The following is a 22,475-nucleotide window of genomic DNA, read 5'->3' as shown; positions in this document are numbered from 1 at the left end:
ATTTTTATCTACGTCAATGTGGGGCCAACTAAGGTGGCCAGGCCTGCAGCTTTAGTGTTTTTAAATAAATATCTGACCACCAAACGGGTCATGCAAGTGTATGGACTTCTTTCTTTTCTTTTCGGAGTCTGCACAGTGATGGTAGGATTGAGAGTAGTAATCAATCCCTGTGCCATATTCAATCTGCCTGTTCTACCGGTGTTTTTGTTCTTGTTTTAACGTGTTAAATTCAAGTCTTTAAGAGGTGGGCGCCCCGTGAAAAGCCCAACAAATCAAACAGCAGAGGAGGGTACCAGAGTCCCGGGGTCCGAGTTACAGTCTGCTATTGCTCAAGGCCCAGCCAGGGCTGACCTCAATGGAGGCCGGTGCAGGGTCGGAAAAGATGAAATAGTCCCGCATCCCGGTTCCCATGGGCTCGATCGGCAGTTTTACAGCTCCGACAATCTGTACCCTTGCTTTGGGCTGCGCCAGGGAGCAAAAGACCTGTGGTTTCTTTGAAAGAGGCCGGGACAACGAGGTAGAGAGCCGCTGCCAGAAGGGGCCTGGATGGCTTAGGGCCCTAAACCCGGGGCCTGGATGGCTTAAGGCTGAAACCGCCCTCGCCCCCACCCCACCCTCACCCTGCTGGCCGAGCCCTCCCGCCTCTTGGCCACAGTGACCGGAATCCCAGCCTTCCCTTCTGATGCATAAAACATTCAGAGGCCTCTAGGGAGTTTTTGAAATTCTGGCGGAGGCTGCTTTATCCGTTGTTTCGCCCCCTGGGTCAAACACAGGTCCATTGGGTGAGTTAGAGGAGCGATTAGCTCAGCCACAGACTAAATTTAACCTGAGTCCTGGTGGCCGCGTCCAGCCCGCGGTCCTTTCCATACGAGTGGCTTTGAAGGTGTCACTGAGCTTTGCCCAAATCTAGAAAAGAATGGAAGAGGAACTGCATGAGATTTTAATTTTCCTCCTTCCCCCCGCCCCCGCCCTTCCTGCGAGTAAACCCGAGGAAGGGTGGGAGGTAATCCCCACTGATTGAGCCCGCGCGGGGAGGTGACGACCCCGGCGTGGGTGCCACAGCGGTCGCGAAAGATCGGGTTCTGAACCCGGCCAGCAGGGGTGGTAGCGGCACCAGCATCACCTAGGCAGGAAGAGGACACTTCCCGTTCTCGTTTGGTGATGGTTTTATGTACCAAGAGATGGGCGCAGAGTTGCCCTCTGAAACAGCGTCTCTAGATGCTGAAATCATACAGACCTTTTCCCTGAGGTTGTGCACGCCTGCCCGCGCCCTCCCTGTTTCCTGAGCCCTCTGCCTGAGGCCACTGCTTTTAATTAATAGTATCAGAACGGTTCGTGGGAGAACCTGGAGTGCTTATCAAGACCATCTTGGTGGCATAAGGAAGCGCGAGAGTGGGGGTGGGGGTGGGGGAAATGGTGTAAAAAAATTAAGTACCAAAGCGAAAAGGAAAAGTACAGACTAAACGAGACATTTAATAGGAAAGTGAAGTAAAGGGTTTTTTGACGCCACGTTTTGTACATTTAGTTTTAGATTAAAAGAGCAGATGCTATATATATATATATATATATATATATATATATATATATATATATATATAATTTCCCCCTAACCACTAACTAGCGAAATGGAACACTATATCTGCTGAAAACCTTTCCCTGAAAAATTATCCTGAGCCTTCCTTCTCATTGTTGTCCAACCCCCCAACCCCCAACCCTCAAGCATCAGGGGACGACTCTCCATAGAGCACATTTTTCATCTTCAGCAGCTTAAAGCCATGCCATGGAGAATCGTAATAAATTAGTTTCAGGAACAATGTAAGTGATGCTCTAAAGCTTGGTCTTGTAGCATTGGTTTATCTAGTAAAAACTGCCAAGCTCCAGAGTAGAATCAAATCCTTGCCTCTTCTTCTAGTTCTTAACATCGTTATTTATTCATTCATCCATTCATTCACCTGAAACCCCTCCCTTTTTGCTCCTGGCACAGGAGGATTGGCAGTGTTACCTAAACTCTTCTCAGAGGTTTTTAAAAATTGAACAAATGCAGTGTTTTTCTTAGATAATAACTAAGACTTCACAGAGTTTAATTTCTTGAATACATGACTGTTTTTCTCATTATTCAAAATCCTCGTGTTGATAAGTTTTATCGCAAAGGTTCTACATATTGTTTCAAAATAATTTTGTACACAGAACATGTGATTATTTTCTGGTAGATCAGCCATTCTACCATATGTCAGTAATGAATTGATTATCCGAAACCCAACCACTTACATCGCAGATTAACAGTGAAATAAACTGAGACTATTGAATTAAAACATGATTTCTCTGCTGCGAACAAGGGATGTCAGGTGTCATTAAAGCATCTGTGGATGAGGATGGACCAGACTTACGTTTTATGAAAACTATAAATTTACATTTTGGCATAGAACACGATAACCTTCATTCTCCAAGTATCCGGAAATATGTTTAAACAGAATGTCCACAGGTGCTCTGTAAACAACACATCTATGAAATATTTGCATAAGAAGTACACCCCGTTAATTGTAACTCTTCTGCCTTTGCCGTGTCAGGATGGTTTCTCATGGGCGACACGAACAGAGGCCGCTTTCCTGACACGGTTTGCAAACCGCGTGGGGCGTGAGGACCCAAAGAATGTGTTTTGTTCGAAAAGGTTGATTTAAAGAAAAATAGTATATGATGTCTCCCCTTTGTCCTCATTTCTAAAATAGCCAACAACTTGTTTTTCAAAGAGCCTTTCAGCAGGTTATTTAGAAGGAGGAAACTGAAAAAGTTTAGTAAATCCGATCTAAAAAGAAAAAGAAAAAACACCTAGCCCTTTGATCTCCTTGGCATTGTTATTACAGCCTTAAAATATCAGCCTGCCCTCTGGTAGGAAAAGAAAAATCTTACGGATTAAGTAACTATTTATCTCATGAAGTTAATTACTTGTTTGACCTGAAGTCATTCATTCCTGAAACCACGAAGGTAAATTGTTGAGATGCTTTTAAAAGCCCGCGCTCTGGCTATATTGCTGGGGAACAAATGCCTGATCAAGAAGATCAGCGCTTCTGGGATGAGTCTGAACCCCACTTCTGCAAGTCGAAAGCTGAAGTGTATGGGAGGGAGAAAGGGAAGTTTTCCAAGAAAACTTATGTAATACCTATGTAAATACAAAATACGTATGTAAAGAGGTACTTAAAGACTAAAACCACAGGTAGCTGACATGCCTGGGAACGGAACACCATTCCCCCTCCTCTTCCCAGTACTCTTGCCGAGCTAGACGGTCAGGAGCGTCGTGGTAGATTAGAACCCCAGACACCCAAAGTGCAGTTTGAAGAGAAGGTCGCGGCTTCCCCTAGTGGTGTGGCTTCAGAGATGCCCCGAGGAACCCATTTAATTCCCTTTAATTATGCTTCCAGCCTTTTTTCTGGACCTCATGAGCTCAGGATGAAATCAGCATTCTAGGGTCAGCAGGCTTCTCCCTGCCACCGCGTGTCCAAAAGCACTTCCACAAGCCAGGGTTGACATCGCCCAAGACGAGGCGGGACGCGGGGCCGGGGAGGGGCCTGCGTCCACGTCGCGGGGAGGACGCCCTGGCCTCGGGCTGCAGGCGCGGACCTTCGGGGGCTCTCCCGCGTGCGAGAGGCGCACAGCGGTGCACTGCGGCCGGGAGCGGTCCCGCGCGGTGCGCCTCGCCCGGAAGGTGGAGATTCCGGCATGTGGCAGCGGCAGTCACCGCCTGGCGGCCCCGCGGACGCCCGGGCAGAGCCGCTGCGGTCTCGGAGGCCGGGCCTTGGGACTCACTGGCCCGACCGCGGGTCGCCCTGGGGCCTCGGGAACAGGGAAATGCGAGCGCCGAGGCGGTGGCGGCCTCGCTGCTTTCAGTTTTCATTGAGTCTGGTGGTTACTGTTTAACGTCCCCACCCACGTTTCAGTTTGTTTAGTAAATCGATCGGGCTGTGAGAGTCAGGGCGCTGCCCTGTCGCCATTGAGCCAAGCTAATATTCTCTCAGCATATGGTCTAAAATCTTTGCTAGAGATCGGGAAAAACAAACAAACAAACAAACAACAACAAAATCCTTAAGCTTCCTCTCCCGGGTCCCCCCAGCCCCACCCCCACTTCCCACTTCTTCGCTTTCTGCAAACTTCCCAGCCTGGGAAAAGTGCGGCGCGGGACCGCGCGGCGGGGCGGGTGGGGGACCTGCCGCGGGGAGATGCGGCGGCGGCCGCGCGGCTGACTGCGACTCGGGAGCTCCGGGAGCGGCCCGCGCAGGTAAGTTTCTTCGCCGCCGCCCGGGGCCCGGGCTGGCCGCAGTGCACCGCCCCGGCGGCTGCCGGGCCGGAGGAACCTCGGTGCCCGTCGGGCGGCTTGAAGAGGGGGGCTGAGCCCTAGGACCCCTAGGCCAGGCAGTGGTGAAAGCAGATACCCCGAGGCCTCGCCCAGCCTTTGCTGGAGGTGGGGCAGCGGGGAGTGGAGGGAGCGGGGCAGAGAAAGGTGCCAGTCCTTTACCCGGGAAAAGAAAAGAAAGAAAGAAAGAAAGTCGTATTTGTTTGAGTGCAGAGAAAGCTTTGGTGGCTGTAGCGAGTCATGTGATTCCCAGGTCTCTGGGGGGCTTCAGTAGAAGTACTTCTGTGGCCTGGGGCAAGCCCAGGACATACGGATGTTCCTGAAACCTGGAGGTCTGTGGGGGAGGTGCTTGGTTCTGCAGCATCACCCCAAGGCCTTTGCTCAAGTCTCAGCTTCCAGTTGTCTCACGGACACATTTTGGGAGTGGGTATCTGCCGGTGATGCCGTTGGGGGATATTTTAAATACAGTATTGAGACCTTCCTAGCTAACTTTGGGCTGAAATGTCCTTTGGAAGCTTAGTTAACAACGTGCCAGTTAAGCAATAACCGTTCTGGGTCTAACTGAAATAAGCCAGCACGTGATAAGATCTTAGAATGGAATATGTGTGCTTCATACCTGATGATCTGTGCTTAAAAGGCTTGCTGGGAACTGAGTCAAAGCACTGCTCCAACAAGCAAAACAATCAGGATGAGTTTTCACTTGAGGGCAAGGGCGAGAGAATACAGAATCCAGAAGCTCAAAAGTGAATGGGATGTCCTGGAAACTCAACACTCACGGATAGCAACATTTCCTGGTTTTGTTTTTGTTAGTTTCTTCTACTTTCCCGTTCGTTTTACGGGTTTCTCCTCTCACTTTAGAAGCAGTTATTCGTCATTAAACCATTCTTGCTGTCTAGCTGTCACCGTTTTTCTACAGGAATCCTCCTGTCCCCACCTCCTCACCACCACTTCCTCTCTTTTCATGTCTCGTACACACTCTCACTCAGGCCACCTGATCCGCTGTGTGGTTGAAATAGGTGACCAAGTAGTGTTGGGCTCTTTCCTGGTATCATTTGAAGGTGTGGTGAGGAGAGGGAGGTTGTGGTGAATGGTGGTAAACTGCTCATTTTTCACTTTTCAAAATAGAGTGGAAAATTGAGAGCCATCTGTCTTTTCTCCTATTTCTCCTAAGCTCCATTTATGGTCCTATGAATAAGGAAAATTTTCCAACACGCTTTATGAAAGTCCAACACTTTTAGTAAAGTGTGTTGATTAAGATCTCACATATATTGCATTATTTAATCAGGGTTATAGGCATATGGGACAGCACAAATTTATTTTAGGGATTGCTAAGATTTTTTTTTAAAAAAATACTCCTCATTCAAATAATATTTGTTTTTGAGTGCCTTCCTCCCTACCCCTCCAAGACAGAGTCTTGCTCTGTCACCCAGGCTAGAGTGTAGTGCAGTGGCATGATCTTGGCTCACTGCAACCTCCGCCTCCCAGGTTCAAGCAATTTTCCTGCCTTAGCCTCCAGAGTAGCTGGGATTGCAGGCGCCTACCACCACTCTGGGCCAGTTTTTGTAATTTTTAGTAGAGATGGGGGTTTCACCATGCTACCCAGACTGGTCTCGAACCCCTGACCTCATAATCACCCACCTCAGCCTCCCAAAGTGGTGGGACTATAGGCATGAGCCACTGTGCCTGGCCTGTTTTTTCTTTCTTTCTTTTTTAAAATTCTGGTTATTTCTCTGAATTCTGAAGGTAACATTTTCTCATGAAAGCAACATCAAAAATTGTAGTAAAATAGAAAAGAGCTCCTTCCTCATTCCACCTCTGTTGATGTTTGTGTTTGTGTTTCTCTAATCTCCATGTGTATAACACAGAAATTTTATTTTTTTAAAATTTGAATAATGGTTTATATCATACTAGTATTCTGAAATTTATTTTTCTTTAATATTATTTAAATACTTATCTGTCAATATATACAGTTTTTTCAGCCAATATCCCTCAGAATATTCATTTGGATTCTTCAATTTTCAAATATTAGAAACAATGATGTGAGTATCTATGTACATTATCTTTGCATAGGTACTGCTGTTTATTTATTCTGAGAAGAGAATTGCTGGCATCAGGGAGATGTTTGGTAGATATTGCCAATAGCCTTTCTGAACACCCACAGTATATTTATTGTACCATGCTTGCCAACACTTGATGATGATGATTTATTTAGAATGTTGTCAATTGATTGGTGAAAAATTGATTCCTCGTTGTTGGGAATTATATAAACCAGATGAATAAGAAAGAGAGTCTCTAATTTCTTAGAGCTTTCAGCTAAGCAGTGTAGAGAAAAATCACACCAAGTATAGTTCAATGGCTAGAACACTGACTTTGGAGTCATTCCCACCTGTGTGCTGATCTCAATTCTGCCCCCTGTCAATTGTGCAGCCCAGAGCAAGTCACTTAATTGTTTCTTCAGATTACATAGCTATGAAATGAGAAAATAGTTCTTACTGTCAAAGTACATGTGGATAAATTCCTGCATTATTTAAATCAACCATTTTGTCTGTTGAATGTTTGACACTCCCTACACTGGATTTCAGTATGAAAGAATCATATTTATACAGGATAACATATTATACAGGATAACCAAAAAAAAAGTTGGCAAGAAATCTAGGCAGTTTTTCACCATCTCATTTAAAAGTATCATTATTTAATAGCAGGATATCATTTTAAAGTATGATATTACCTGGACCTGACAATTTACTGTTTTAAATAATTTGAATCTTTACTGCTCTGGACTTACACACTGCCCTGTGCTGTGCTTATGCTCTTGGCTAACTGACGATTATGTTTTACAATTTTTTTTTTTTTTGCATTTGCTTATTTCAGACATCATAGTTATAGGTTCCAAATAAAGTTAGCATATGTTACTTTAACAGAAATTAAGTTACACGGTCTGTACACAGTATCTGGAATACAAATATAAGTACTACCTGCAAACAGCAATAATCTATCTTGAAGACAAATGTAAGGTGACACGATTCTATTAGGATAATAATTATAATTAGTGTAATACCATGGAAAACAGAAGCACAAAGGACAAATTTGGCTTGAGTAGCCTGGCGTTATTTCAGGGAAGTGTTAATGAACTTCTGATGAGAACTTGCTGAGTGAAGAATTAAAAAACTTTTTGGGGCAGAGGAGATTGCACCTGAGTTGGAATAGTGGCAAGAGATGAAGTGGGGAAGGAACACTGTGCCGGATTCTAACAATATTGAATGTGGGTAACAAGGATTGGAACAATGTCTGCTAGGCGCTGGGGAGTCATCAAAATCTTTAAGCAGGTTGAGTTACGATTATTTTTTTTAAAGATTGACTGGCAGCATTTTGCAAGATGAATTAAAGATGGAAAGGAGAGGAGAGGAGAGCAAAGAAGAGAAGAGGGGAGAGGAGGGGAGAGGGGAGGGAAGAGGAGAGGAGGGGAATAGTAAGAACTACTATAGTGTCCAGTGGCAATGAAGATGAGAAGCGATTAAAATCTGTATGTTTTGAAGGTATTTAAACTGAATTGAAGGAGTATAGAATATGTAAGATGAAGGGGTGAGAGAGATTGAAACTGACCTACATTTCTGTATTTCTCAGCAATGACTTAGAAACAATCCTTTCCTAAGGTTCTTCCGTCTGGCTGGGGATACCTATAAAAAAGAACTATTGGCTGGGTGTAGTGGCTCACACCAGTAATCCTAGCACTTTGGGAGGTCAAGGCAGGTGGATCGTTTGAGGTCAGGAGTTTGAAACCAGCCTGGCCAACACGGTGAAACCCCACAAAAAATTTAGCTGGGCATGGTGGTAGGCATCTGTAATCTCAGTTACTTGGGAGGCTGAGGCAGGAGAATTGCTTGAACCCAGGAGGGGGAGGTTGCAGTGAGTAGAGACCATACCAATATGCTCTAGCCTGGGTGACAAAGCAAGACTGTCTCAAAAAACAAAAATAAAAAAAATTATTATTCACTATGATAAGTATAATTGTTGAGTCCTGGGGAAGTATTATTAAAATCTAGTGAAAGGCCCACTCACTTTACCTGGAGTATGTTAAATAAGAGATGCGTGTAAATTCTTTATTTTTAAGTTAGGTTTATTGAAATATAATTTGATTAAGTAAAATCCCTTTTTATGCATGTGTTTCAGTGAGTTTTGACAAAGGTATGTAGTTTTGTAACCACTACCACAATGACGATAAAGAACATTTCTGCACCCAACCGCCTCAAATTCCCTGTGCTCTTTTGTAATTATTCCCCTCCACTACTCCATAGGCAACCACCGATCTGATTTCTGTCATCAATGTTGCCTTTTCCAGAATAATATATAAATGGAATCCTATAGTATGTATGCTTTTATGTCTTACTATTTTTTTAATTTAGCATAATTATTTTGAGATTCATTCATCTTATTGTGTGCATGAGGAGTTTATTCCTTTGGGGGGAGAAACGCCTAAATTTATGAGGTATAATTGACATACCATAAACTGCATATATTTAAAGTGTACAATTTGAGAAGTTTTGATATAGGTGTATACCCATGATATCACCACAGTAAAGATAGGGAATACAGCCAACACCTCCAAAGATTTTTTTAAAGCTCTTTTATACACTCTTTCTCCTGCTCCTTCCCATCTCCTCCTCCCATGTCCCAAAGCAACCGTTAATCTACTTTCTGCCCCTGTAAATTCCTTTGCATTTTTTAGAATGTGACATCCATGGAGTCATGCAGTATTATTTTGTGTCTGGCATATTTTACTCAGTGTAATTATTTTAAGATGCATTTATTTGGTTGCATGTGCCAATAGTTCTTAATTTTTTTTTTTTTTTTTTTTTTTTTTTTTTTTGCTAAATAGCATAATGTTGTATAGATATTCTGCAATTTGTTTATCCATTTACTTGTTGATGAACATTTAGGTTGTTTCCAGTTTTTGGCTATTACAAATAATGTTGCTATAAACTTTCTTGTATCAAGTCTTGGTGTGTATGCTTACATTTGTCTCATATGATTACCTAGGAAGAGAATGGCTGGGTCATAAGCAAGAAATTGTCAGTCTGGTTTCCAGAGTAGTTGTCCCATTTTACATTCCCACCAGTGAGGCTTGAGAGTTCCAGTTTCTTTACATCCTAACCAACCCTTGGTATGGTCACTCTTCTAATTTTAGATATTGTGAAAGTTATGAGATATTTCATTGTGATTTTAATTTATATTTCCCTAATGACTAATGATTCTGAACATCTTTCCATGAACTTATGTAGCATAAATGATTTTCTTTGGTGAAGTTTTGTTCAAATCCTATGCAGCTCCCCTCTTTTAAAAACTTAATTAGAAGAGTTCTATATATATTATATATATTAGTCCTTTTTAAGATATGGGTTTTGAAAATATTTTCTCCCCACATGAATTTATTCTTGTCCAAGGGGTATGATTTGATCAAGAGAAAAAAGGTAAAGGATATCATGATCATAAATGGGAATAGCGTGTACAAATGAAAAAAATAAAAAGTTGGGTTTATGAGGCCTTAGCATATTATAAAATAGAAAAAGATGATAGAAAATGAATTTACAAAAATAGAGATTAACCTGAACTTAAAGACCTCTTTGTGTCATGCTATGGAATTTAGACTCTTTTTGTGAGCAGTAATACTAATAAATATCAATACAGTAACAATATTGACACTAAGAGTTGAGCGTTACAGTTTATAGAATTCTTTCATATACACAGTCTATAGTGTTTCCCCCATATTAGTTTGTTTAAGTACTATGACAGCTATGTGAAGGCACAGAGACTTGGAACCATGTGTAATCAATATTAAATATAGGTTTTTGGGTTTTAAGCCAGTGTCAGTGTATGCGTGTGTGTGTGCATGGGGACATGTATGTGTGAATTTAATGGAGTGTGAGGAAAGAATGACAGCTGGATTGGCCTGCAAGGGCTGAGGAGGGCAGGGGACAGTGTCCTGCTGAGCTCTGGCAGGTGGTACAATAGGCTCTGATAAAAGTTGGGGTGTATAGCTGTACTTAAAAAATGGCAATTCACAGTTATTATAGAATGATTCACAAAAACTCCAGAATCTCAGAAGACATTTTAGGTTCTGTGAATTTTCTTTTAGTTGTCCTTTATTTGTTACCTGACTCTAGATAAATAAAGTAAAACTATGTGTTAGTTAATTTGTTAAGAAAAAATAATGTGATCAAGTTATTTATTTTTAATTTTATTATTTTAGTTTCTCATGGGAATTCAAAGAACTTACTTTTTCAAACATACTCCTTTTGTTCAGTATATTTTGTTTTCATTGTCTTGCTCAGGGATCTGGCTTGGCTTTTTTCTCCATGCCACTACCATGCGATCTGAACCTCAGATCAGCTTCTGAAACATGAATAAAAACTACTGCAGAACAGGCTGAGGACTTGGGAATTTTAATATGTTCCTCTCGTTTTTCGAACTCACTTGGAAGTTCTGAAATGTGCTGATTTGCTCTGTTTTCAAAATTTTCACCCATTTTAAACTCCTATAGCTTCTTTTTATGGTAAAGTAACAGCAGATTATAGTCCAGAGAAATTGAAATCTACTTGCAAGTGTGTGGCTTCTCTATATTAAAATAGTGTACCCTTATAAGGATGGTAAAAATGACTTAAAAAGTAATTATGTTTAATATATTCAGAAACACTACTGTATGTTATTTGTATATCTTTTGTGTGATCATTTCAAAATCACTTTAAGAACTGTTCAAGTGTTGTGCAGCGTGTCTACGTAGACTTCGCACTGGATCTGCCACTTTCTCACAGATTAACCTAGAAGGCCCAAGCTTCTTTTAAAATACATTTGCAAAATCATTCTGTTTATGTTCATAATACTTAATTCATTTGGGGTGATGAAAAACCCTTGCCAGCTTTGGAGCTAAATATACTTGACTCAAGCCCGAAGCTTTGAGCATGTTAGCAAACTTCCCTGAGCTTTGTCTGCTCAGTTCACAGTACATTGTGAGACATTAATAAGATGGCATTTAAAGTGCTCAGCATAGAGTCTGGCAAAAGGCAGATGTACTTAATAAATATTGTGATTGCTTGCTATCTTGACTCTTCTTTGTTAATATTTCTATATATTTATTCTGATTTCTGTATGTTTCATACACACACATGCAAGCGTGCACATGCACACACACACACACACACACACACACACACACTACTGTGACTAGCCAACATTCTCTTATTTTTATTTTTTGTAGATGAGTGTCTCTGTCACCCAAGCTGAAGCACAGTGGTGCGATCATAGCGCACTGTAGCCTCAAACTCCTGGCCACAAGCCATCCTCATGCCTTAGCCTTCCGAATAGCCGAGATTACCGGGAGTTAACATTTATTCAGTTTGTGTGTGCTAGACGCTAAGTGCTTCACATATATTAAATTGTTTAATTCTTTCAATAACGCTATAAGATATAAGCTATTGTTATCTCTACTATACTGCTGAGGAAACTAAGTCAAGGAGATGTTATGAATACCCAGTTGAGACTAAACAACTAGTGTAGGCATTAAATATGAACCAAGGACATTTGTCTCCAGAGTCCAGTTTCTTCTTATAATAACTTTAACACTAAGGTCTATTACTCTCATTTCAGTTTTTACAGTGTCTTCTAAAACTAAAAATGAAATAAGGTAATTTTATTTTTCTCTTTCTTTGTGTTCCATCAATTATTTACATGAAGCATATGAATGATTTCACTGGATTCAATTTGAGCATCTATTAGGTGAAAATAATTTAACTGATATTTTGTGTATAAATGAACGAAGGACGATTGACCTTCTGAGACATGTTAGATTTTGTAAAACCCTGAACTTGATGTTTTAATTGAAACTAATTCGTGAAATCAGGAATAAAAATCATAGTAGTCAGATGTTTGATCAAATAGATGTTTGATCAAATAGAACCTGGTACTTATGGTATTGAATTTTATCTAGTTTTGCACAATAAATTTTGATTAGTTAATTATAAATGTGTATACTTTACTGTCTTCTCTTCAAAAATCACAAATAAGTATTAGTTTAGAAAGTTTTGTGATTGGTAATTACTTAGTAAAACTTCTTGGGAAATGAGGCTTACAATTTAAAATACATGGCGTGTTTTAAAAGCTAATTTTTCTTTTCTTCTTAATTTAGTGGGCCACTTCCTTTCTAGATAAAGAATCCTGCTACCTGAAACTATCCTCATTATGGCTATATTAAATAGGAAACTTGGGTATATTTGTACCTAGCACATGGAATACATATTCATTTACTCTCCATTGCCACGTAGCTTATAAATTTTAATGGTCATATTTTTCTTCTATTTATGCATAGATTCCCAGAATGCAAAAACTTTTATAAGTTGCGAAGTAATTGTTGTGTAAGTAGAGAATATTTTTGATTCATGTCCTCAAGCTGTCGTACATACTCAAGTTGTAATGGAGAATAAATAGTATGCCTACATGACATGTAGTTTTATTATTTAAGCCCAAAACAATTTTGGATAACATTGTGGTTTTCTACTACATAAAGCCCATATTTTTTTCTTATACATAAGTCCAAAATCTGACATTTCATTTGTAAAATTGAACTAACATTTTTTTTTGAAAGAAGTAGCTATGATTAAATGTATGCTTTGTTAAAAAGGGTTACAATTCAATTAGACAAGAATTTTTGAATGGATTTTATTTGCAAAACATATTGTGGCTCAATTGACTTAAAAATAAAATCCCTGAAGCTTAGGAACTGGCAAACTAGTTGGGAAAATAACTACAAGTCTCACTGAAGTTGGATTATGGTAAGCGTTGTAATATACAAATCACTTATTCCAGGATACTAATATATATACATACATAGAATCTCACGTGCACTCGCGTGTACGCACACACACACACACACACAGAGCATATATATTAAATACACATTTGCACATAGATACGTATATCTGTATATATATTATTTATGTATAAATAACGTGCATTAATAACATGCATCAGAATATTAACACCTGTGTATTTAGTTTGTAAATATATGAAATACTTCATTCTAAGTTTAATTTAATTAAATTAAAGAACTTAACCATTCTTAATCATTTGCTGTATTTTCCATTTTCTATCATTAGTACCATTCTTACACTTTTAAGTATTGGTCCTTGAACAACTTGTCAATTTAAAACAAAGAAAGAGCAAAATGGGAGTAACCATCAAAACTAATGAAGATTATTTTGATAAGAGAAAAAAATGGGACCAAAATATGGGAAATTAATGTAATCTAGAATAATATAAATTCATTTCTATAAAAACATGCATGACAAAGAGATTGCATATCACCTTTTAAAAAACAGAATTGAATTACATAATAGAATTGAAGCGTACACACACACACACACACACACACACACACACACATTTTAAGTAGAAGCGTTAGTTTGATAGGGCCACCATAACATAATTCCACATACTGGGTGGCTCAAGTAACAGATATTTATCTTTTCACAGTTCTGGAGGCTGGAAATTTAAGATCAAGTTTTCAGCAGGCTTGGTGTCTTCTGAAGCCCTTCTCCTTGGCTTGCAGATGGCTCCTTCTTCCTTGTGTCCTCATATGGCTGCCCCTAGATTGGTGTGTCATCTGTGTCCTAATTCCCTTTCATAAGGACACCAGTCATATTGTATTAGGGCCCACCCACATGACTTCATCTTACCTTAGTTACTTCTTTCTGAGGTACTACAGGGGGTTAAGATTTTAACATGTGATTTGGGGAGGGCCACACAGTTCAGCCAGTAATAACAGAGCAGCCATAAAATGATTATGTCTTGTTAGAAGCTTGGATGTTTAAATTTTGGTTACAGTCTATGCATATATTTGCTTTCTACTATTAATCACATCAACTCATTTCAAATACCTAGAACCAAAACCATTTATGTTTACTTGTAGAAAGCTTTCCTTTCTCTTAATACCCATCCTCATCCATACTTTCCTCACTGTTAGGCTTAATATATTCCCCTTTTGACAAGTGTCTCTGGCTAGGACAAATGACAAATCTGAAGTGGCTAGAAGATGATATCTGGAGTCACTGAATATATAGAAAGAAGACTCTTTCATGAATAACCTAGTGATAAGTCTCTTGTTTTAAAAAAATTATTTCTGTCTGCTACTTATGTACAAACCACTATTTTCCCATCATGGTCTTTGAGTAAATGATAGTGTTTTGATTAAATAGCAGCCAAGGGGAGTTCTGTGGGCATGTGGTTTTGTGTCCCTGAAGCTATCAGAAGTCAAACAACAATGCCAAAGTAAGCTGGACTCCAAAGCAAAGCAGATACTCTATTTGCATTTGGGAGAAACAGTTTAAGTATTTATTTGAGGCTTTTGTACTCTGCTCGGTTCAGGTCCTAGTAGAGGTATTTATGTAACACCTTTATTTATAAATGGTGAGTTTTAGTAAGAAGCATTGAATGTACACAAACAATAATCCAGAGTCTGCTAAACTGGGCACTTCTCTTGAATCAATGGAAAGAGAAACACAGCAAAGCACCTTTCATGCTGAGCAAAAGTTTCAAGATGTCAGACCCATTCCAAGGGACACTATCTAAGGTTGGATTTTCTCTGTCCTGTTTGAAAGAGATAAATATACATAAGCCTTTAAGATACAAAGGGCAGTTTCTGTATTTGAAGTTATGCATTAAACAGGTTATTTCAGAGTTTCTCAGGTAAAATCCTTACAACGCTGACTGCAGTACAAGCTCCACGATTCACACTTGAAAACACTTCAATGTCATTAACAATGCTATTTCAGCTCATGGGTGTTTGGAAGAGCGTGATCACTCCAGTGATTCTGTTTTAAAACCATGAGTGATTAGTTGTGTTACGGATTTAGCTATCTTGCAATAAATATATTAGGAACAGTAGTTTATTGATTTAGATAGATTTATCAGGTCCTAGCTATTTAACTTCTGTATGCTTTAGTTTGCTCATCTCTAATCTGGGAGACTACCACCTACTTTCATAAGATTCCTGAGAATCTTCAGCTGAACAACATGTATAAGACAACATTCAGCACCATTTCTGGTACATGGTAGTTGCTTAATCAATTGAAATATTTTTTCTCCTTTATTTTTAATTTCCTCTTATGATATTGGAACTAGGTTAAGAAAAAAATAACTCCCAATTTTTTGCCTAAATCAAAAGCCAATAATCTTTCTTAATTTCTATCTTCGCCTTACACATCTTATCTAATTCATCAGTAAGTTAGAGATCTGCCAATATTCCCTTCAAATGGGCCTCAAGTTTTCCATTTATCTTTGCCTCTACTACTACTATGTGGTCTGAGCTCATTGTGTACCTGGACAACTGCTGTAGTCTGAGAACTGTTTTCTCAATAATCACATTGCTCCCTTCAAGGATGACATTCTTAAAACATAAATAAGAGCATGTTATCTTCCTGCTTAAAATCATCTGATTGGTTTCTCATTGTACTAGGAATATAGTTTATTGCGGCCTATGAGGTGTTTGATGTTCCCGCCTCAGCCATCTCTCTCTTACCTGTTGTAATTTTCCTTGACTCCTGAAGTTTTTGGCACATCTGAGTTTTCTTCATTCCCCTCAAATTAGTCAAGCGATTTTTTTTTTTTAAATCTCTGGGCCTTCATCCTTTGCAGACAATATTTATTCCAAATCCTTCCACACATAAACATCGCATGAATATATTTTATCCTTTAGTTCTCAGTTTCGGTGAGTTTCCTCTGATTTATACAGGTGTCTTTTTTCATATTTATCCATGATTGGAGATAATGCAATAGACCCAGCTGACTGGGAGATCTCAGCAGCAGAAGTTTTAGTGGATATTGCCACAGAACACCAGGAAAGCAAGATGAGAAAGGAAATTAGGATATTGAGTATTTAATGAAGCAAAACAAGCAAACAAAATAACTCTGACTCATTCTTTACATACAACTTGAAAGTGTGTATTACATGACATAATTATTTTCGTTTGGATTAAGAATGATTATTACTAAGAAGTGCTAGTTAAGGACTCTAAAGCAGTACTGGACAATAAAGATATCATTCAGCCCATGTGTACTTTTAGTTCTCTTATGGCCACATTGCAGGTAAGTACAAACAAAGAAAAGTCATTTTAATAATCTATTTTATTTACCCTAATAACAATATATTAAAAATGTAATCATTTCAGTGATTAGCCAATATAAATGTATAAACTATTAATGAGAAAAAACAAAGCAAAATTATTAATGAGATCTTTTATGTTCTTTTTTCATAGTAGGTCTTGGAAATCTGTGCATTTCACACTTACAGCACATCTCACTGTCTCCCAGTCACAGTTCAGTGCTCTGTGACCACATGTGGCCAGTGGCTACCTACTTGGTCAGTCCAGGTCTAAAGGTTATTTGAAGGAAGTTTAATCTGTACCATTCTTTTATTGTCTGAGATGATCTTTTATTCAATGTTGTGACAATTTAACTTTGAATTGTTTTTTTAGATTAGCTATACCAGCTTTCTATTTTCAATGGCTTTTAAATAGATTTATGGGAAAAATATTTTCTTGCATTTATGAAAAACCTATCGTCTCTATCTTAATTATGTTTGAAGATAAATAAGGTTGACAGGAGTTAGTTTACACTAGAGAGTTGACAGTGCTGCTAGGCTTTCCGCTACTTTTAAGATTTATTTAAGAGGCAGTTTACACGGAAATTGCACGTGCAAGTGGTTCTCAAATTTGAGTGGGCATCAGGATAACTTGGGAAGCTAGTAACTCTGAAGATTTTTGGGCTTCACCACAGGACTCAGTAGGTCTAGGATGGTGCCTGCATTTGTAGCAAGTTTTCAAGTGCTGCTGATGTTGGTAGAGGCCAGTACTGTCATAGACCATCTCACCTCTCCACATGCACAGTGCACGTGGAGATTGCCTTAAGCAACAGGGCATTTTTTTTTCTTTATGTGGTTGATGATGCAGACCCTGGAAACTACTCTTTTTTTTGTTTATTTGTTTCTATGTATGTGTGCATGAGAGGTGGAAGGTGGATGGAGGAAGTTACCTACCTATTCATTATGGTGTTGTGTTCCACTTCGAGAAAACAGCAGTGAAAGAACTTTAGGGGAAGCATAACAAGATAAATTTCAGAGAAGGAAACTGAGATCAGTGTTCAATACAAGCTCCCTAGTGACTATTCCATATATTTTACCTCTTATGCTGTGAGGGATGGGGAAATAGGGAGGTATTTTACCTGTACGGTGTCTATTTTCTAGGTCCAGATGACAGATTATTACTGAAGTAATAATAACTCTGTTGAATACTCAGCCAAAAAACTAATATTTTCCTCACAGTAATTTATTTGTTTTTCTAGCCATTATGATATCCACTAAATTCCAAGTGTTAAATTAGCTTTGAGGCTTACATAGAAATAAGTACCATTGTTTATATGATCAGGGCAGTGCTCTGTTAGCTACTGTTTCACGTTGGATTTCTGCAAAGCTGCAATTGTGTGAATCAGGCCTCAATGAATACTAGGTAAAATTAATGTCAAATTTCTGAGCGATGAGGAAAATCATTATCAAAGTAAATATATTAACTTTGGTAAGGCTATAAATTTTAAGATTTTTTTTAAAAGGTAAAATTTAGAAAATAATCTAGTGAAATTAATCTTTCCTCTTTACGTTCTCTGAAAATTTTTATTTCCCTGTTGCATTACCTAATATTTATTGAGCACTTATTATTGGCAGGCACTGTTCTAAATGCTTTATCAGCATTAATTCATTTATGATGATGAATTAATAGTCAACAAGCTGATGACTATATCATTATCATTCCAATTTTACCGGTGGGTGCTACACAACCAGTTAGGAGCAGAGATGATATTCTGCTGTGCTTAACAGCAACGTTATTTATCTTCCTCTGTGAGATTCAGCTGTCTTAATTTGTTCTTTCTTCCTTGACCTCTTCCTATTCTGTAAACTTATACCCAACTACACACCCATTTGAAATATTTTTGGCCTGGAATTTTTTTCCCTTTTCTTAATTTTTTTACTTTTTCCTCCCTCCATGTCTTCTCTAATTCCTTTTCTTTTGGCTTAGATCTAATTTTTTTTTTTTTTTTTTTTTTTTTTTGTGGGATGGGGTTGGAGTTTTGCTCTTGTTACTCAGGCTGGAGTGCAATGGCATGATCTCAGCTCACAACCTCCGCCTCCCGGGGTCAAATGATTTGGAGTGATCTCAGTTCACAAACTCCACCTCCCAGGTTCAAGTGATCCTCTTGCCTCAGCCTCCCAAGTAGCTGGGATTACAGGCATATGCCACCATAACTGGCTAATTTTGTGTTTTTAGTAGAGACAGGGTTTCTCCATGTTGGTCAAGTTGGTCTCGACCTCCCAGTCCAAGATGATCTGCCTGCCTTAGCCTCCAAAAGTGCTGGGATTGGGCCGGGCGCGGTGGCTCAAGCCTGTAATCCCAGCACTTTAGGAGGCCGAGGCGGGTGGATCACGAGGTCGAGAGATCGAGACCATCCTGGTCAACATGGTGAAACCCCGTCTCTACTAAAAATACAAAAAATTAGCTGGGCGTGGTGGCGCGTGCCTGTAATCCCAGCTACTCAGGAGGCTGAGGCAGGAGAATTGCCTGAACCCAGGAAGCGGAGGTTGCAGTGAGCCGAGATCGCGCCATTGCACTCCAGCCTGGATAACAAGAGCGAAACTCCGTCCCAAAAAAAAAAAAAAAAAAAAAAAAAGTGCTGGGATTACAGGTATGAGCCACTTCACCAGGCCAGACCCGCCCTTAATAACATTTTACATTAGTTAGTTCTCATAACTCTCAATATATTTTTGGGTATTTTTAATTATAAAAGCAGAAATGGAACATTCAAATAATTTTTTAAATGAAAATTAAATAACTATCCAGCACACACATACTTCCTTCTTTGCAATTTCTGTCCAGTTTCTTATATGTGTATGTTTGTTTGCAGATGTATGCTTTATATTTATTCAGTATGAGTAATTTGTATATGAATTTTTACATTGATTATTGAATTATTTTTTCCATATTAGAGTAATATTTCAAATTATTAATATCAAATGTTCATTAAATGGAAATAATACAATGTACCTAATCCTTTTTAAAATTTTTGTACAGGCTGAGAATGTTTATTAATACAGCATTTTTGTTTATCTTTATTTTATGTTTTAAATTTCCATTTTTATTCTTGATTCAGGGGTGACATGTGCAGGTTTGTTTCAAGGGTATATTGGATGTTGCTAAAGTTGGGGCTTCTATTGATCCCACCACTCAGATAGCGGACATGATACCCAATAGGAAGTTTTTCAGCCCTTGCCCCCTTCTCTCCCTCTCTCCTTTTGGAGTTCCCAGAGTCTACTGTTCCTAACTGTGTGTCCATGTGTACCTGAGATTTAGCTTCCACATGTAACATGCATTTTTGGTTTTCTGTTTCTGTGTTAATTTTCATAGGATAATGACCCCCAGTTGTATCCATGCTGCTGCAAATAACATGATTTACTTCTTTTTTAATGCCTACATGGTATTCCATGGAATATATATATATATATATATATATATATATATATATATATGCATACACACATATATACGTACATACCAACTTTTCTTTATCTGATCCACCATTGATGGGCACCAAGGTTGATGTCATGTCTTTGCTGTTGTGAATAGAGCTGCAATGAACATACAAATGCATTTGTCTTTTGGTAGAATCATTTACTTTCCTTTGAGCACATACCTAGTAATACGATTGCCAGGTTAGGTGGGAGTTCTATTTTTAGTGCTTTGAGAAATCTCCAAACTGCCTTCCACAGTGACTGAACTAACTTACATTCCCACCAACAGTGTACAAGCATTTCCTTTTCTCTGCGGCTTCACCAACATCAATGCAGCTTTTTATGTTTTGTCTTTGTGTGTGTGGTTGTTTTTTTTTTTTTTTTTTTTTTGAGACAGAGTCTCACTCAGCCACTCAGGCTGGAGTACAGTGGTGTGATCTGGGCTCAGTGCAACCACCATCTCCCAGGTTCAAGCGATTCTCCCATCTCAGCCACCCAAGTAGCTGGGATTACAGGCACCCGCCATCATGCCTGGCTAATTTTTGTATTTTAGTAGAGATGGGGTTTCACCATGTTGGCCAGACTGGTCTTGAACTTCTGACCTCAGGTAATCTGCCCACCTTGGCCTCCCAAAGTGCTAGGATTACAGATGTGAGCCACCAAACCCAACCCAATGCAGCTTTTTAAAAACGAATTTATTTAGTATTAACTTCCAGAAGTTAATTTAGTGAGTCAACAAATTAGCCTTTTTCTGGCTTTTTACATATATTTTTGTATTGCTTTTGCTTTTAAATTAAATGTTTTTTATTGAATGGCAGCCCATCTTAATCATACACTCAAATTTTTACATATATGTACATATATATACACACCACACACACACAAACACACACACACACACACACACACACACACACACACATTTATGTGACCGTTGCTACCCCACATAGAAAATTTCCAGCTCCCCAAAAGTATCACTGGGCTTCTAACAAGGCATAGATTAATTTCACCTATTTGATTGTCTTGCTGTGTATTTTTTTGTTGTTCTGTGCTATGCCATTGGATGAATATATGACAAATAATTTACCAAATCTGCTGTTGATGGTCACTTGGGTTTCCTGTTTTCTGCTATTACAATAAAGCTGTCTTGAGCATAGTTTACATGTCTTTTATTGGACTTGAGCACTCATTTCTGATGGATGTATTTCCAAGAGTGGAATTACTGGACCATAGGGGATACATGTGTTTAGCTAATATTAGTTTTTTAAGATATAAAATCTATTTAAAGTATGAATGGAAATATTGCTATTTTATCAATTGGTAAGAATATTATACTATCACTTAAAAGGAGAGAAATTAAATAATTTAGAAAAGTGGTAGCAGAGTCTAGAAACAACAAATTCCACTTGCCTTTGGTCATTTTTTTTCTTTCTGTATGAGCTTACTGTACATGCTACTATGTAACTATTTTTTCACGACAATATATTTCTAAGTTTTTAGACCTTTATTATCATACTGTTTTGGCTGTAAGCTCCCTTCACTTCCATTCCTCATGGATTTTGCCCATGCCACTGTGTCTGCCCAGAATCACATCTTCCCCGGTCTCTATACGCTTCCCCACTGCACTTCCTCTAGACTTATCATACTTTTTATTTAAGTAAGGTTATCAGAACAAGACATTTTAAGGAACTTAAGCTATTCTTATAAATTATCTCTTTTTATCATCTTAGAGCATAATTTTCTCTAAAATAGGCAGACATTTCTCTTATATCTTCTCTTATAGCCCCGAACCAGGAAGTGAGCTCAGAAAAAATTTCCTTCAACGCAGGCTTTCATGCATACTTAGTAAGCAGCTTTCATTTGTTTCTTAGGGTGTGCCTGCAATAAATATTTTGTCTCTGGGACACCTAAATTATGGCCATGTTTGAACCATAATAATATTGTTGGGGTAGACCAGACAATGTTTCCATTATTGCAATTCTTATTTATTGGAAGATAAAAGATTGTTTAGTGAAAAGAGTAGCTGGAAAGAGGTAATGATTGGCTAAGTACTATGGAACTCCCTGACACTGATCGAACTATGTTAATGTTTAGTACAGTTCTTGTGAATATTACAGTTGCTTCTTAAAACTCCATCATGTAACACCATTTTCAGACCTGGGATGATGATGGGGTTAGGGAGAAATACAAAGATTAATTTTTAATGCAAGATAATAATCAAATTTAAACTTTCAAATCTGTGTATTCTTTTTCACACAGTTTTTTTTAAGTGGTTTTATTTTTGAAAAAAATGTTTTAGTTAATGTTCAAATACATTGCTATTACATGAGAAGTGAGGTGATAATAAGTAATCTTTTTAGGGCAGTTTTATCAGAAATTTACAACATATCATTTACTGGTTTTTGGCAGGTATTCATTTACTCGTGATCTCCCTGTATTTCCTACAATGCATATTACCTGTGAATATCGGTGAGTAGGCTGTAATGTTGAGCATCTGACAGGCATTCAGACTCTGATTAACTGTTGAAA

General features: G+C 38.7%; 1 protein-coding gene across 4 annotated transcripts in view; it reads left to right on the top strand.

Annotated features, from left to right (window-relative positions):
* The first annotated feature begins 3,937 nt into the window (after window positions 1-3,937).
* Window positions 3,938-22,475, top strand: part of HNF4G (hepatocyte nuclear factor 4 gamma) — a 138,000-nt gene continuing 119,462 nt past the window's right edge. For 3 of the 4 annotated variants that reach the window (XM_074386978.1, XM_074386979.1, XM_074386975.1), the window contains exon 1: window positions 3,938-4,270. The gene's annotated coding sequence lies outside the window, so the exon portion shown is untranslated. Of the gene's footprint in view, window positions 4,271-19,498; window positions 22,416-22,475 lie in introns of those variants that run through there. The other variant, XM_074386976.1, reaches the window with a different exon arrangement.

Source organism: Saimiri boliviensis, chromosome 15, assembly GCF_048565385.1.
Source record: "Saimiri boliviensis isolate mSaiBol1 chromosome 15, mSaiBol1.pri, whole genome shotgun sequence".
Taxonomy (NCBI): Eukaryota; Metazoa; Chordata; class Mammalia; order Primates; family Cebidae; genus Saimiri; species Saimiri boliviensis.
The sequence above is the reverse complement of the archived record's forward strand: the minus strand, read 5'-3'. Positions and strand labels throughout refer to the sequence as shown.